General features: G+C 37.3%; 1 long non-coding RNA gene across 1 annotated transcript; it reads right to left on the reverse strand.

The window, feature by feature from the left end:
- Window positions 1–11,604: 11,604 nt before the first annotated feature.
- On the reverse strand, window positions 11,605–15,913 carry LOC125274614. Its single transcript, XR_007186293.1, has 3 exons — window positions 15,809–15,913; window positions 14,767–14,968; window positions 11,605–12,313 (listed from the first exon to the last, which is right to left on the reverse strand). It is a non-coding gene; the product is annotated as an uncharacterized LOC125274614 (long non-coding RNA).
- Window positions 15,914–19,393: the final 3,480 nt, after the last annotated feature.

A 19,393-nucleotide genomic window follows, 5' to 3' on the forward strand; every position in this document is an offset into this window, starting at 1 on the left:
TAAATAAATAAATAAATAAATAAATAAATAAAATACCTTAATATAAATAAATATTGAGATATAAATTAATAAAAATAAATATATTAATGAATAAATAAATAAATAAATAAATAAATAGAAATACCTTAAAATAAATAAAATACCATAATATAAATAATATATATATATATATATATATATATATATATATATAAACTTAAGTAAATAAATAAAGAAATAAATGCATGAATAAATAAATGTAAATAAATAAATTAATAAATAAGATAAATGCATAAATCATTGCATAAAACAATGAATAAGTCAATGCAGAAATAAATAAATAAATCCATAAACAAATGCACAAAGAAATGCATAAATAAATAAACGTACGTAAATAAATAAATGGATAAATAAATGTATAATAAATAAATAAATAAAAATAAATGCATGAACTAATAAATACCAATATTTGGGTTTGTGGTTAGTCAACCTGTTTTGTCAAAACAATAGAAGACAGAAAAAAGGAAGCTAGTTTGAAAAGAATTCAATTATCATCATTATAATAAAATTCTGTTTACTTTTGCTAGTTGTGAAGAAACTACACAACTGCAACTTGGTAACAAGAAAAGAAGGAATAAATCATTCGATAACGAAAAATCTGTCATCTTTTACTCACTCTCATGTCGTTCCAAACCTGTAGGACTTATTTCTTCTGTAGAACAAGAAGAAGAAAATGAACATGAGAAAGATCTGCTTACTATAGCATGCTACATTGTGACCTATTTACATTGTTTAATCATCATCTGGGAAATTAAAAAGGTTATTTGGCATTTTTCAAGGTTGAGGTCATGTAGAGCGTATTGCATTGTGGGATACAATATCTCATGCAGTGCGCTTTTTAGCAAATAGTCATCCGGGTATTCTATGCATGCAAAATTTTCACACCATTTCTTGGTGTGAACTATCCCTTTAACTGGTTCTTCAAGGTGGTCACCAGTTGAACTAGCTGGTCTTTGTTAGGATTTTTTCAGCACTAGAGAGAAGGGGAAAAAGCAAATGATGGAGAGAGAAATTTCAAGAGCGATAAAGAGATAGAAAGAGAGCGAGCGGCGCTGAGGGAATGGGCTCTTTGAGGCATGACTGCTTCAGGTAGCTGAAGGTGTCAACCGGGCTGAAGCAAGTCCAGACAGGGCCATTATCTCTGATCCCTCCTGACCGAGCGCAGATCCACGGAGGGAGAATTTAACCCACCGTGGTGATTTCATTTCTCTACGTGACTGATTATTTCCCTGACTGAACAGTCCTGTCAAAAGTCCTTTGGCGCTATAGCGGACATATTAAGAAGATCGATTTCCACCGGACACCCGAGGCGCCAGACCTCAGGACCACTTAACACCTGCGTGTGAGCGGACGGGCCGTGTTTTACCTGTAACCTTGATGTCAAGCTGGAAGAAAGGCTATTTGGAAACAAGAGCGCAGCTTGAGGAGGCTTTGATTTAGATCCTTCAGCTTTCACCTGCTATCTTGGATTATTGTGAAGTGTGCTGCACTCCCAAAAAAAAAAAAAAAAGTATTTATGTCTTGAACACAATAGTAACACACAAATCACACACTCATCCACCCATATACACACTCAAGGTTGGATCCACCTGATTGCATTTGATTTTTCAAATACAGTCGTGGATGTGACAGATAAAAGAGTGTGATGCACTTCTGTGCTGCTCTGTGCCCGTATCAGCGCTTAAAACCTCCCGTCCAAAATACTGCGTGTAAATATTTGATGCTGCTGCAGCTCATTCTGGGTTCTTCTGGAGAGTTCAGTTCTCTGTGTGCGCTTCAGTTGTGACGCCGCGGCCCGAGCACTCCACGCTAAAAGCTACAAGTTACAGAAAGACAAATACAAGGAAATGGCTTATGAATTAGAAATCATACCATGTGCAGTAAAAGCACATGTCTCGTCATCAGCTCAGATTGTGTTTTTTATGTGGCATTCTGAGCAAATGCTCATGAACAGCTCTGTGACGCGTCCTCTCAACACGTGTGGATTAACAAATGCAATGCAAACACTTTATGAATGCATGCAGACACACTTGGACGGACGGTTAAGACAGATAGACAGACAAACGGACGGATGAAGGGACGAACAGAAAGATAGACAGACGGACAGACAGACGGACAGACGGACGGATAGATAGATAGATAGATAGATAGATAGATAGATAGATAGATAGATAGATAGATAGATAGATAGATAGATAGATAGATAGATAGATAGATGGAAGGAAGATAGACAGACAGACAGACAGATAGACGGATGATAGATAGACAGACGGATAGATAGATAGATAGACAGACAGTTAGACAGACAGACAGACAGACAGATAGATAGATAGACAGATAGACAGACAGACAGACAGACAGATAGATAGATAGATAGATAGATAGATAGACAGATAGACAGACAGACAGACAGACAGACAAATAGATAGATAGATAGACAGACAGTTAGACAGACAGACAGACAGACGGATGATAGATAGACAGACGGATAGATAGATAGACAGACAGTTAGACAGACAGACAGACAGACAGACAGATAGATAGATAGATAGATAGATAGATAGATAGATAGATAGATAGATGGAAGGAAGGATAGACAGACAGACAGACAGATAGACGGATGATAGATAGACAGACGGACAGATAGATAGATAGATGGAAGGAAGGATAGACAGACAGACAGACAGATAGACGGATGATAGATAGACAGACGGATAGATAGATAGATAGACAGACAGTTAGACAGACAGACAGACAGACAGACGGATAGATAGATAGATAGACAGACAGTTAGACAGACAGACAGACAGACAGATAGATAGATAGATAGATAGATAGATAGATAGACAGACAGACAGTTAGACAGACAGATAGATAGATAGATAGATAGATAGATAGATAGATAGATAGATAGATAGATAGATAGATAGATAGATAGATAGATAGATAGATAGACAGACGGATAGAAAGATAGACAGACGGACAGACGGACAGAAAGCCAGACGGATGGATAGATAAACAGACGGAAGGATAGACAGACAGATGGACGGAAAGACAGACAGAAGGATAGATAGACAGACGGAAGGATAGATAGACGGACGGACAGACATGGAAAGATAGACGGACAGATAGATAGATAGACAGACGGATAGATAGACAGATGATAGAAAGACAGACGGACAGACAGCCAGATGGAGGGATAGATAGACAGAAGGATAGATAGACGGACGGACAGACATGGAAAGATAGACAGACAGATAGATAGATTGATAGATAGATAGATAGATAGATAGACAGACGGATAGATAGACAGATGATAGATAGACAGACGGATAGAAAGATAGACGGAGGGATAGATAGACAGAAGGATAGATAGACAGACAGACAGATGGACGGACGGACAGACAGATGGAAAGATAGAAGGATGGACGGAGAGGCAGACGGATGGATAGACAGGCAGACAGACAGACAGACGGACGGACAGACATGGAAAGATAGAAGGATGGATAGACAGATGATAGACAGATAGATAGATATAGATAGATGGAAAGATAGACAGACAGACAGACGGACATAGACAGACAGACGGACGGACAGACATGGAAAGATAGATGGACGGATAGATAGATAGACAGACGGATAGATAGATAGATGATAGATAGACATATGGATAGAAAGATAGATAGATGGACGGAAAGGCAGACGGATGGATAGATAAACAGACCGAAGGATAGACAGAAAGACAGACAGACGGACGACCGGCCAGAAAGATAGACAGATGAATAGATAGGATAGATAGACAGACAGACAGACAGATAGACAGAAGGACGGAAAGATAGACAGATGGACAGACAGACAGACGGATGGAAAAATAGACAGACGAATAGATAGAATAGACAGACAGACAGACGGACGGAAAGATAGACAGATGGACAGATAGTCAGATGAACAGATGGACGGATAGAGACAGACAGATCTTTTCCACTACTTTATTCTTCTGTCTGTGTTTATTTCATCTGCTGTAATTTCTTTATTTCCCTCCAGGGTTTAATAAAGTTTGATCTTTTCTTCTGACATCCTGACATAACAATCCTTTACAACTTAAATAGAGCATTAAAACATGCAACATACAGGCAAAGAATCTGCCTCACATTTCATCAGCACAGGAGAGGTTATCGGCTCCCGCTTCCCAAAATAATGGAGTATCGCGGCGAGCCGTGCCTGTTTTCGAGGGGAGATTCATGAACGTGTTTGCTTTACCGCAGCCAGAGGCCTCAGGGACGCGTCGCTCTGACAGAGACAAAGTGACAGACGAGTGAAGAGGACGCTGGGAACAGAGGGAGGGTTTGCGGGGACTCGTGTAGTGTCAGATCAACGGCTCTGTGATCAACGGCGGGCCCTCGGACCCCTCACCCGTCTCGCGCTCGGGTACGTGCAGACGCTTGGTCAAGAAACAGCATGATCAACTTCCACACTAAAGCCCTCCGGAAACGGCAGACGAAGCCAAGTGGAACGAGAGACATTTACGCTGTTTGGACAGAGCCGGGGGAGATTCGTCCTCCCAGGTGCTTGATACTGTGTGTTTTTCACTCTAAACTGAAGGATTTTTCTCTCACAGTGACAAAGCTGTTCCAGTCATCGCCCGAGGACCTGGTCTTACATGACATGGCCTCTTTTCTTTCTCTCGCCATCAGTTTCCAACCGGTTTTCAATATGCTGTTTCTTCCTACATCCTCCCAACTCTCATTTTTTCTTTGCCAGTCAACTATTAACTGTCATTTATTCACTATTAGCAAAAAGTACGGCTCACGCTATCAGAATGTGTCATTTTAAATGGCAAATCATATGTTCTCTGAAACAATAAAGGAAAAATTAATTAGAATAATAGCATGGCAGTTTCCAAAAACACCAAAAAATAGAATAAAATGTAAATAGATTCTTTGATTACAATTTTTACATGTTTAATAAACGATTAATTTCACTTGCAACGATGATGAACATGATTTTATGCAGTGAACCACTTAGAAACTATTAAACCAACTGTATTTCAACAAAAAATATGTTGAATTGCAATTGCAATGAAGATAATGCATAACGGGTCTGAAAGGCATATAAACATTCAAAGTTTAAAGATTTCAAACCAATGAATAAAGTGAAAACTATAAAATATATACAAAAAAACATTCCAAATGCAATTGAACCTCATATAAGTTCTCGCATGTCTTTGATATCAGAACATGAGGATGTGATTCCATCAGAGGTCTCTACAACCTGTCAAGGTCCAACTGTGGAAACCCAATTATGTAGAAAACGCTCATGCTCCCTCCAGTCTACCGGAGTATGTTGATTTACTTTTATCAGCTGATAATTCTGATTATGTTCAAGATGGACACATTTCTACCATAGCTCTCCTTAGAGAAAACCTTGTGATCAGGTGTTTTCATTCTCATCTGAAGTGAGCAGTGTTGGGAGTAACACATTACAAGTAACATGCATAATGTAATCAGATTACTTTTTGATGTAAGGAGTAAAGTAACGCATTAAAAGTAACATGCGTTACGTAATCAGTTGACTTTTTCTGTGTTACGAGTAATGCATTACAAGTAACTTGTATTACATTATCAGATTACTATTTTGATGTAACGAGTAAAGTAATGCATTACAAGTAACATGCATTACATAATCAGATTACTTTCTGATGCAAGGAGTTAAGTAACGCATTACAAGTAACATGCATAATGTAATCAGATTACTTTTTGAGGTAAGGAGAAAAAAACGCATTACAAGTAACATGCGTTACGTAAACATTACTTTTTCGGTGTTACGTGTAATGCATTACAAGTAACATGCGTTACGTAAACATTACTTTTTCGGTGTTACGTGTAATGCATTACAAGTAACATGCATTACATAATCAGATTACTATTTTGATGTAATGAGTAAAATAACGCATTACAAGTAACATGCATTACGTAATCAGATTACTTTCTGATGCCAGGAGTTAAGTAACGCATTACAAGTAACATGCATAATATAATCAGATTACTTTTTGAGGTAAGGAGAAAAATACGCATTACAAGTAACATGCGTTACGTAAACATTACTTTTTCTGTGTTACGTGTAATGCATTACAAGTAACATGCATTACATAATCAGACTACTATTTTGATGTAATGAGTAAAGTAATGCATTACAAGTAACATGCTTTACGTAATCAGATTACTTTCTGATGCAAGGAGTAAAGTAATGCATTACAAGTAACATGCATAATGTAATCTGATTACCTTTTGATGTAAGGAGAAAAAAACGCATTACAAGTAACATGCATTACGTAAACATTACTTTTTCGGTGTTACGTGTAATGCATTACAAGTAACATGCATAATGTAAACAGATTACTTTTTCTGTGTTACGAGTAATGCATTACAAGTAACATGCATTATGTAATCAGATTACTTTTTTGATGTAACAAGTAATTAATTACAAATAAGGTACATTACTTGTAACTTACATTACAAATGTAATCAGGTAACTTTTTTGATGTAGTATGAATTGTAGCTAAACTATAGCTAGTGATGCATGATGTCCATTTTAGTGGACAGATTATTAATCAGAATTTCCTCCCAATCGAAAAACAATACTTGGAAAATTTACCTGTGATATGACTAATTAGATATTGCTTGATACTACAATCTACAAAGATATTGCAATTCAAGATGGCCAAAATGTCTATAAATCTTCAAGCTTTAAGGGTTTTTGTCAAATCTTTCAAGCCAACATTCAAAGTTTGCTTTTATATTTCTCTGAATTTCAATTCACTTTAATTGTTCTTCCTTACATTCAAATTCAAATTGCAACCTGCATCCTATTTTCTGTCTTTGGTTTAGGGTTCCAATTTGAATTGGAATGGAAAACACACTCTTAATTCAGTTGTGAATGTTGCACAACCCTGATAACCAGCAGGTAAACAGACAGCTGCTACTTACTGGTTCTGTTGCATTGGGCGTCGTGGTAACAGGTATGGTAATGCAGGGACTGAGTGGGCGGGGTGCCAGCGGGAAGGATCCGCCTCCAGCAGGTGGTTCGGCTGCAGTGGTGCTCTTCCTTAGGGCATAAACACACACACACACGCACACACACACACAGTGTGCAACTATGCAGACTTCTCCTGTAGGCCCAAGGCTGCCTCGCAGGGTTGACAAGCACTGACTGAGAACTCTGTAATTGGAATGACCCTGAACTCACTCTCTCTCTCTCACACGCACACACACACACACACACACTCCTCGTCTCCTGCTTTAGATAGATTGTCAAACTCCCAAACTCCCGCTGCTCATTTGCTGATGTGCATGACCGTGTCCAAGAGGCAGCAGCACTTGAGACGCAACCAAATTGATGGAGCTTCAGTAAATGTGTGTGTGTGGGCCTTTACACGAGGAGGGGACGTAAAGTGATTTGTGATATGACACGCTCTGCTCGAGTAAGAGGGAATGGAGTATGTTTCTCGGGTCTTTGGGAATCATTCTGCACCTGTTACAGAAGCGCAATAGAAGGCAGACATGCGCTAGTTCAGCACTTTTTATATAAGAGTGAAATCTAATGAAATCTGACAGGTTAGACCACCAGACACTCAATTTTTTGCAAGTCAGAGTCAAATCTCAAGCCTTCGCCCTTGTGTTTTGATGGAAAAGTCTTGTTGGAAAAGTCTTGACTCAGACCTTACTAATAAATTGTTGTTGAATAAACCATGTCCTCTTAAAATTTATTAGCTAAAAATATGCACAAGTGAGGCGAGTAGTAAAATACGAGCCAAGAAGCAAAACTGCAGGGTTTCCCAAACTTGGGTTTGCGAGTTGATGAAAAGCTAATAATGAATGAAAATGTAAATAATCCGAAAAAAAAAAACACTAAAAAATTAATTATTTTATTTGTTTACCTGCATATCATGTGACAATTAACCATCATCAGAGAACCGTGAACATGCAAATGTGTTGTTTAAGGGGAACTATTATGCAAAATTCAATACAAAAAGTAACTGTGTTTGAACACAGATGTGGATCCACTGTTTGTGCAAACAACCAGAATATAATGCTAAAAAATTTTTGAAGCCCCGCCCATGACTTGTGATGATCTACCCTGTTAGCACAGATCCCACCCTGAGAGAACCACAGCAGTCCACCATTTCTGTTTCCTCACTGAAGCAGCTGGAGATACACAATGTCTGCACCAAAAAAAAACAAAAAAACAAAAAAACAAAAAAACAAACGAGGGTCAGTTAAAAGCTGGATTTGCACAAAAGATGAACATGACGGCACATGCTAGTGGATGAGTTGAATCAACTCCACAGCAACTACATAAATGTATCCACTAACCGTTCAGAAACGTCCAGTTTCATTCTAAAAGTTGTAACTTCTTCCTGAGTCTCTCCATCAGTGTCGACTCCGGTTTGCTTTTGTTGCAGTTTTAAAGGATTGGGACTAAAACTCAGATCAACATGGCGCTTTAACACTTGTCGCTCTTTCACGTCACGCCTGGTTTTCAGCCGAGAAGACCTTTCGGTTGCCACACATCTGAGGTACAGATGCTGATTTTAGCGAGACATCTGTCATTTAAGTTTTTCTTTGAGGCAGAATCCTTTGCAATATGCTCGTGGGCATGTTTTTGCACATTTTGAGAAGTTGTCAGGATCCTGCTGGTGAGGTTCTGGTTACAGACCACCTATTCCATCTGCCTCTCACCTTGCTGTCAGATTCCCCGGTCCCTTCCGCTCACGTCGTTATTCCTTCATCTTTATTCTGTGGAAAAGCATCTGTTGATGGATTTTTGGTTAGCGGCGCTTGTAAACGCATCACGTTTTTGCTTCGCTGTGTTCCATTTAATTAGGAATTCCACTTTCTTGTGTTTTCGAGGAGCTCTTCAAACAGCACGCACTGGGCCATCGAACAGATATAATTTTACATTTAAATTGAATCTTCTGTTTGAGTAATTGGGCCAATCCCACATCGTTATTTCCCTTGAAACCGCGGCGCTTGGTTTATCTGGAGATTTGTATATGTGTTATTATTTTATCATGCGAAGCGTAATAATTCTCACTCATTGTTTGCAATGGCAGCCGTCCATCCTCCAGCCTGGATCCGACGCTCGGCTGGATTTAACGGAGGTGATGGAGCTGTCAGAGCTTCTGCACTCACTCGTCACCAATCATGTCTCCACATTTCTGCTTAAAAGCTGAAGAAAAGAGGAAAAGTAGGCGATGGAAATGAATTCTCTCCACCCTGCTGGTGAAATGTCAAAGAGTGCAGTCGGTTAGCAGCGACAATGAGGGCCCTTATCACCTGCTAATTGAAATCCAATGAGGTGTGAAAGAACCCTTTAAAAAAATTCACAATCAACAGGACCATCACGCACAGCCACAACCAGAGAGAGTCATTTCATTTTGACGTCTCTCCCTCTTGTTAAAGATCCATCACTGCCCATTATTGCGTGAGATTGGGTTTCACGGCGCCTCAGTCTCCAGCAGCATCCAGACAACCCTGAATCGAAAGAAAGACCTAAAACCTGCTAATAAGAGCACTTACTAGTCGAACTTACATGCTATACGTGCACGCTTTGGCAGGCAGAGAACCAGACCACTATGATAAAATATCAACAGGTAAAAGACCTGAGAATGAATCTGGCCTGTAAAAAAATGATACGGAAAATATACATCCAAAGCAAAAGTTTCACATTTCTCCAAAACTAAAACAATGTTTTTAAGATGACTAGCAATGGACATTAGGCCTATTTGGCATATTCCAAAATTACCAGTAGGGTTATGAGAAAATCCTCTGATATAGTAATTTTCATAGAATTCAAAAGTTTGGGTTTTAAAAAGTTTTTAATTAACGCTTTTATTCATCAAGGATGCAGTGACAGTAAAGACATTTATAATGTTACAAAAGATTTGTATTTCAAATAAGTTCTTTTGAACTTTATCATCATATTAGAATGATTTCTGAAGGATCATGTGACACTGAAGACTGGAGTAATGATGCTGAAAATTCAGCTTTGATCACAGGAATAAATTACAGTTCATAATACATTTACATAGAAAACAGCTATTTTAAATTTTAATAATATTTCACTGTTTTTACTGTGTTTTTGATCAAATAAATGCTGCAGAAGAGACGTTTTTATAACAAAAACATAAAAAAATCTTATTGATCCCAAACTTTTGAATGGTAGCGTATTTTTAAATAACATAATACACAGAATACAAAAATTATGCACAGAAAAGATTAATATTAAAATGCTTCTATTATAATGAAACTGTCAACAGCGCACAATAAATCTCTTATTTGTTTTGGTTCTAAAGTTTTATTTTAATTTAAACGCCTCCAATTGGTTACATTGCTGAACCACTACAAAATAATGTCAATAGAAATTTCTGACACAGTAAACATCAGCAAAACTGTGATTGTTGTGACTATTTTTCCAATTAATTGTGCAGTCAATGACTAAATTTGTAAGAAAATTGTTTAAAGTACTTTTCAAGTTGTGGCCAATACAATATAATAATTTTGTTGCTGCATCTTTTGCATAATCACTTTTGTTATTTAAGTCATACATGTCGTGCAGATGTTGATTTCTCATGATAGAAAATGTCAGAATGACCAACCTGATCTCAAGGCAATTCATACGTATTTTACGAGGTGGCTAATTCATATGAAATCATATGTTTTTTGTTAATCGTATGTATTTTACGAGTTGCTAAATTCGTATGAATTCGTACAAATGACCTACCCATCACTGGGGTTTAGACAAATCCGTCATTCCAACACTATCTCACGACTAATTCGTACGTATTTTATGAGATGGCTAATTCGTACGAGTGATGTTTACATTTACATTCATGCATTTGGCAGCACTTTTACCCAAAGCAACTTGCATTGCATTAAAGATGCACATACATAATTCCCACATTCTGGGAATCAAACCCATGATCTTTGCATTGTTAGCGCCATGCTTTACTGTTTGAGCTACAGGAAGGATGTTAATTAAAAATAGCTATTTATATCAATAAAACTAGAGCTAAAACATGTCGACATGCTGCACAAATGGCTGTACAATGACGTCTGTTTACCGTACCTGAACATATACAAACAGCATGCATGTTACATGCCATTCTTACACATCCTTGTACCTATTTACGGGTTATATCAGGTGGATTCGGCGCCGCGCTCGTTGAACAGGTGTCTGACTGTCACAACTGATGTAGGAGAATCTGTTCTGAGATCCGCTTGCGTGAAAACTCTCGCTTCTCGTCCTCAGCTCCAGTCTGCATGCCGTTCCTGTTGCCTGGCTGTCCCATACGTTAACTGACATGTTTGTTGACATGAAATATTCAACAGTGGTGTTAAGCCCATGGTGAGGTGTGGAACAATCTCAAGAGACTCTGTTATGACGCCTCAGAGCGTGTGTATAACATTGATTGGGATGTTGGCTGCAAAGAACAGGTTTCAGGTTTAATAAGAACAGATAAATGTGTTTTTGATTCAGAGCTTCACCAGGAGCCTGTGGCTGAAAACAATGACAATGGATATTTTATTCATTCCAGTGAGGGAGGCAGCATGGTTTTTATAAAATACAAAACTCGATGTAAAAGAAATAACAGCAATAATATCGCCATTACCATTGGGAAACAACAAGACGCTCTGGCCTCCACATGCCAATCAAAAAGCCTCCTCAAAATGGTGTCAATGGTGGAAAACTGGAAGTTGCATTTCATGCAAAAGAGAACAAGATTACATATTTCTTGTCTAGAGGTTCACAAGAGATCTCAACAATGTCTATCAAGTCTGCAATCAAAAGTCAGAGATCTCAATATGAACTCAAACATTTCTCATCAAATTCTCCCAAGGTCAAATGACCTGAGCTGCTCTTCACCGTATGAAGCACATCCTCTGAGCAATAAACCTTTCCTCGGGTCTGTAGGATCTCTGTAGAGGAGGGATGAGAACATCGGATTGATCTGATTGCGGTGTAGCCGGTGGTTTGTGATGATAAAGCCAATAAAGTGCTCTCTTCCATCTGTAGGATCGGCCTCATATCAGATCAGCTCAGCTTTAATCCACACGACTCCAACATAATGCGTCCACCGCCCCGCAGCTCCGGCCCTCCGGTTAATCAACAAGTCCAGACTCGACTGCGCTCACTGCTGGGCTGATTGAGCTCTTACATGGACTCCAGCAATCAATCATCTTCGGCAGAATTTGTTGAAAACTGTAACTTGAAACTGTAAAATAAATATTTGAAGGATTTCAACTGTATCAAAAGACACTTGAAGACATTTAAACTGTATAAACTGTTTTTTGTATTAAAAAATTCAAAGATACTAAAATATTAATTTATATAAAGTATAACATAAAAATCAATAGGTATAATTTTTTTTTATAACTTTTATGTATTTATGTATGGAAAATGTTTTATTTATGTAAAATGTATTAATAACAAATCTAGTAACACATTAAAATTGATAAAATAATATATATATATATATATATATATATATATATATATATATATATATATATATATAGAAGGCTGGAGTAATGATGCTGAAAATAAAGCTTTGCATCACAAGAATAAATTACATTTTAAAATATATTACAATAGAATACAGCTCATTTTTTTTGTAAATTTTTAACTTGAATATGTAAAAAAATAATTTACACAATGACCAAAACCTAAACATCACTAAAATTTTCAGGTAATTTACAGATAGAGAAATTTAATAAAGTAATGAAATAAATAACACTACATAGTTTTCACTGTATAAATTAAACATAGATTAATCTTTATTAAAGTTACAAAAGTTATTCAGTCAAGAGCAGTGAGTGATTTTTCTTTGTCCTTTGTCCTTTGGGGCATAATTAGAAATACGCCGATTCATGCCGCGGCCCCTTTAAATGCCCCTTTAAATGCTCACGCTCTCCACCAGAAATATCACTAAAAATATCATGATATCATGGATCATGTCAGTTATTATCGCTCCATCTGACATTTTTCACTATTGTCCTCTCTTGCTTACCTAGTCTGATGATTCAGCTGTGCACAGATCCAGACGTTAATACTGGCTGCCCTTGTCTAATGCCTTGAACATGGGCTGGCATATGCAAATATTGGGGGCGTACATATTAATGATCCCGACTGTTACGTAACAGTCAGTGTTATGTTGAGATTCGCCTGTTCTTCGGAGGTCTTTTAAACAAATGAGATTTATATAAGAAGGAGGAAACAATGGAGTTTGAGACTCACTGTATGTCATTTCCATGTACTGAACTCTTGTTATTTTACTATGTCAAGATAAATTCAATTTTTAATTCTAGTGCACCTTTAACATTAATGACACAGACAGCAGCAGAAATATTAGGCTGCTGTCACTTTAAGAGCTGCATGGATCCAGTATATTGATACACATGCGTTTTCTTTCTCATATGTTTGTGTTCACTTAAGACATAGCCGACTATGTTTACGAGGGCATTTTCAAGTGCAAAAAGAGACGTAAATGAGAGCTTAATTCAGAATTCACTCGCTGTCTGAGACGCAGATTTATAGGCACACGCATCGTTCACATTTGTTGATGTTCTGACAACATTTTTTGAATTCATGGAAATGATACTGGCCAACTGGCGATTCACAGTGTTTCATATACTCGTTAACACCGATTTGTACTCGCAACTGGCACTTGACGAGTGTTAAAGGGTTAGTTCACCCAAAAATAAAAATAAAAATTCTGTCATTAATCACTCACCCTCATGTCGTTCCACACCCGTAAGACCTTCATTCATCTTCAGAACACAAATTAAGATATTTTTGATGAAATCCGAGAGGTATATGACTCGTCCATAGACAGCAATATAATCACCACTTTCAAGGTCCAGAAAGGTACTAAAGACATCATTAAAACAGTCATGTGACTGCAGTGGTTCAACCTTAATGTTATGAAGTGATGAGAATACTTTTTGTGCGCAAAAACAAAACAAAAATAATGACTTTATTCAACAATATCTTCTCTTCTGTGTCATTCTCATATGTTGTTTGTGTCTAGTGCTTCCAGGTTCTATATCAGAACACAGACTCAGTATTGGCCGACTCCTGCATCAGCATTGATCACATGATCAGCTTTAGCCAATAATGAGCTGGCATTCGGATGTAAACATGGAAGCCTTCACCGCGTCACTTATGTAAGGATAATGACAGGGAAGAGAAGAGATTGTTGGATAAAGTCATTATTTTTGTTTTGTTTGTGCGCACAAAAAGTATTCTTGTCGCTTCATAACATTAATGTTGAACCACTGCAGTCACATGACTGTTTTAACGATGCCTTTAGTACCTTTCTGGACCTTGAAAGTGTTGATTATATTGCTTGAGTCATACACCTCTCGGATTTCATCAAAAATATCTTAATTTGTGTTCTGAAGATGAACAAAGGTCTTACGGGTGTGGAACGACATGAGGGTGAGTAAATTAACAAAAGTTAACATTTAAATTCCCTTCAGTGTTAAAAAAGCTTGATATGATTTCTATTTTTAAAAAACATATCATAACATTTAATTTAAAATCAATCAATATTTAAAAAATATACATATTTTACCTAATATATTAAACCACATGATGGGGAAATGAAAAGGACTCTGCCGAAAGCGAGAGATTAGTGTTGTCCTGCAGCACCTGTAACTCGTCTACCTGCTGCAGCGGCTGATGGACTCTCCTCGCGCTCCTCGCCATCTGTGCGTGTCTGTTTCTCCACAGTATCTGTGTACCGACGGGCCACACAGGAGGACGGCGCAACACGACAGACATCTGCCTGCAGCACACCACCACAACAGAGGGTCGCATTCACAAACCCACATCGTCCCGTTTTCTGTTCCTCAGTGATTTAGCATGCCTGTTGATAACAAGAAAACGGAGTCGATTAGTTTAGATTAGTCTTTCATGATGCTTTAAGAGTGGTTTCAGGCACTGGGAAACCAGCTAAACCAGATTAAACCAGCAAACCACACCATCAAAGTTGAGAAAAATGTATTTCTACATGCATATCAGGGAATAATTAGAGATAATATTTCAAAATGTACAATGTTCAGTCACAAAAAATTATCTTCCTGTCAATTCAATTGTGAATCAAAAGGAGTCAATTCTTACATCCTGAATCTTCTATCCATCTTTAAATGCTCACGTTGACACGTATGCATGCATATCTCCACAAATGCCGTTTTATGCGACAGCTTTACAAGGGGAAGCTGGAGTGAGAAAGAGAGCGATCTGCTGTCAGTGTGACACAACTCATCAAACCGCTCTGGCCTTCAGGGTTTGTGGGTAAAATCTGTCACACACTCACAGTCGCACGGAAAACTGAATTTAAACTATAGCCTGTCGGCTGGAATCACATTTCCAATCCGGTCAAATGAATTGTCATTCTCAGCATTACAGTGAAAAGCTACGCCTGTGGTAAGAGCTCATAAATCGTGGCCGTTCCTCTGTCTTCACTGCAGGAGGAAACGCTGCTCTTGCCAGTCCGTTGTGTTTTAAATATCTGCCATGATCGATCCGGAAGTTTAGACTGTCGCTCCAGCTTATTCTGACTAAGACGGTCTATGGTGTGGAACGGAGCGACTAATGCAACCTTTATTTCAAATGTTATGTTTTGGTGGAAAGCAATCTTGAATTAATTATGAAATGCTTGGTTTGTTATTGCCTCCAAAACACAATCACATCAGTTATGGCTTACTGGGCACTGAGATGTTTGATGTGCTTTCCTGAAGTTTCATTCGATTACGCCACAAGCTTCGTTCAGGTCCTTAAAATCTCTTACAGGCCTAAATACATAAACAGAGAAGAGGAGATTTTAGTTTTGGAGATGAAAATAGATAAAGATAGTTCCACCAAAATCACAGCAACACTGTAAAAAAAATCTCAGTAAAATTTACGGTAAAAAAACGGCAGCTGTGGTTGCCAGAACTTTACCGTAAAAAATACAGTAGCAACGTTGAAAAAAATCTGTTAAATTTACGGTAAAATAAGGTATTTCATTAACTGATATAATGTTAATTTACCAACCTAATGAAGTACTAATATCTGTTTTGTACCTTTATAATACACTGACAGTCACCAAACCCAGTGGTGATAAGAGTCACATGATGAATTAAAGTTCATCACAAGCAGCTTTTCCACAAGCTGAGGAGGACAATACTAATATATAGAAGGTGCACAAAGTGTCATTCACACACACACTATACACCATCAAGGTAACATGCATGAAATTTTAAAACTGCAATAAACATTAATTTAACAACATTAGATGTAACATAAAACACTAATGTACATAACTGATTAGAAAAAAATGAGAAAAACTAAGAAGAAACAGTTATTTCAACGAAAATATATCAAATGTGAAGTGTTATGCAGGGAATTGTGGGAATGTCAATTTACGGATTTTCACTGTAAATTTTACAATGAATTGTTATTTTTCACATCCAAAAACTGTGAATTTAACGGTATTTTACCGTAAAATTACATTAAATGTACCGTTAGATCTATTACAGTTATTCACCGTATATAGTACGGAAACTTTCTGTAAACCAATTGACAGTTTTTCACTGCAGCTTTTTTACAGTCTTTTACTGTTAAAATCACGGTCATTTTTTACAGTGAATTTTATGATATAGTTATTTTACTGCAAATATTACATAACCATACAGAAATTTACATTTTTTTCAGTGGTCCATTTGTCCAGTAGGTGAAGTGAAGTGAAAATAAAATTAAATAAAACAACACATAACAAAAAATCACAGTAAAATATTATGTTATATTTATTTTGCTGTAAATTTTGCTGTACATTTTTTGGATAGTCTAGTGTAGCCTACATATAGCTGCAAATATTACATATATAAAACGAAATAAAACATTTTAAATAGCCATCGTAGCTCAGTGTGCCTTAAAAGAACAGATATTCATAATATATTAAAATACATAAACAAATGAACAGGTAAAAAAAATAGAAACAGTATTCAATGCTTATATTGGCTAAAGCTCACCTGCAGTGAATTTTTGCACTGAGAAGATGCAAAACTTGAAAAATTGAAGCAAGAGTTACTAAAATGTCTTTTCATGTGCCAATTTTGAAAAGCAAAGCCTCTTGTTAAGGAATCACTTGCTAATTTATCTTCATAAAACAGCATTCATATTTTGTGCCTTTAACAGTGTTTGGGTATCTCCTTTTAGCTGGTTTAAATCTAATCTTAGTAACAGAACCATTTCAGTAGGCATTTGGATGCTCTGTTTCATTCGTAGCCCCTCTAACCTTTGGTGTTCCTCAAGGCTCTATTTTGGGTCCTACGTTGTTTTCTCTGTACATGTTTCCATTAAATTCAATTTTTAGGAAGCATGGGGTGTCTTTTCATTTTTATGCAGATGACACCACATCTATTTGCCTTTGAAACATAATGACAAGAAAGGTTTAGAAACCTTGCTTGCATGTTTAGCCGATATAGGATCTTGGATGTCTTTTTGCACTTAAATGCGAGTGCAATGGAAGCAATTGTTTTGGGGCCATCTGTGAGGAAAGGTAAAGGAAAAACACATTTTTATTTTGGCAACTTAAAATCCAACATCAAAGCGACTGTGAAAAATTTGGGAGTTATTTTTGATTCCTCGCTTAAGTTCAACCAACATATTAATACAGTAGTAAAGTCAAGCTTCTTTCAATTAAAGCTTCTGTCTAAAGTTAAGTCTTTCCTATCTTTTAAAGATCCTTATATTCCTTATATATCTTTTATGTCAAGGCTTCAAATGGTTAAAAATGCCACCGATTTTTAACTGGGGTCCGTAAATGTGAACATATTGGTCCAATTTTAATGTCTCTCAATTGGTTTCCCATGCGTTATAGAGTTGAATTTAAAGTACCGTTGCTTGTTTTTAAATCCCTAAATGGTTAGACGCCTCTTTTAAACTTGAATAAGCCAGCCAGATGCTTGCGAACCACAGATAATAATACCCTGTCCTATCAGAGATCAAGATTGAGGTTGAAAGGTAATGTCGTGAGGTCTGTTAGATCTGTACTCCGTATATAAGTTTAAATATAAGTTAAAGTTGTATCTTGAAGTCATATTAAATGATGTACTTCTTTTTATTATCTGTTTTTTATATTTAGGAATACTTCTCTTCTGTACAGCACAGTTGTCAACTATTGTTGTGTTTATTTGTGCTTTATAAATAAATGAAATGAAATGATTTACAACTTCTGGATTTCCCAAAGTCTGCATATGCTAAACTAGGAGAAACAACTGAGATATTAAAGAGATCTCATATGTGAATTTTCTTTCATATGAGCTCTTAAAATGCCCCCTGTATGGGCATGAGCAGCATCGGCACTCCTGTGATTGTTAGAGGAACGTACATCCTCACATCCTCAGAGGACGAGACACGGCTTCTGCTCTTTCTTCTCGCGCTCCTTTTGAACCTGTGTGTGCGTCTCTTGAGCAGTGCCTCCTCTGCAGCTCTTGGAGATAAAGCCAGTCTTTGATTCTCGCCTCACAGGTGAAGGAGTAACACCTGTTTGATCCGAGGACCGCGTGGTTTGAGATCCAAAACCCTCCCACCCTCTCCAGATGATGGGTGGACTCGTCCTGGACAGGACCTTATCAAAGCCGAAGATGGTTTGTTCTTCAGATGAATGAGAAAGAAAGCTGATACTGTCTGTTCCTTAAAGGTGCCCTAGAATCAAAAATTGAATTTATCTTGGCATAATTGAATAACAAGAGTTCAGTACATGGAAAAGACATACGTTGAGTTTCAAACTCCATTGCTTCCTCCTTCTTATATAAATCTCTTCGGAAAACAGGCGAATCTCAACATAACACCGACTGTTACGTAACAGTCGGGATCATTAATATGTACGCCCCCAATATTTGCATATGCCAGCCCATGTTCAAGGCATTACACAAGGGCAGGATGTCTGGATCTGTGCACAGCAGAATCATCAGACTAGGTAAGCAAGCAAGAACAATAGCGAAAAATGGCAGATGGAGCAATAATAACTGACATGATCCATGATATCATGATATTTTTAGTGATATTTGTAAATTGTCTTTCTAAATGTTTCGTTAGCATGCTGCTAATGTACTGTTAAATGTGGTTAAAGTTACCATCGTTTATTACTGTATTCGCGGAGACAAGAGCCATCGCTATTTTCATTATTAAACACTTGCAGTCTGTATAATTCATAAACACAACTTCATTCTTTATAAATCTCTCCAACAGTGTAGCATTAGCCGTTAGCCACAGAGCATAGCCTCAAACTCATTCAGAATCAAAT

This window comes from Megalobrama amblycephala, linkage group LG9 (assembly GCF_018812025.1).
Source record: "Megalobrama amblycephala isolate DHTTF-2021 linkage group LG9, ASM1881202v1, whole genome shotgun sequence".
Taxonomy (NCBI): Eukaryota; Metazoa; Chordata; class Actinopteri; order Cypriniformes; family Xenocyprididae; genus Megalobrama; species Megalobrama amblycephala.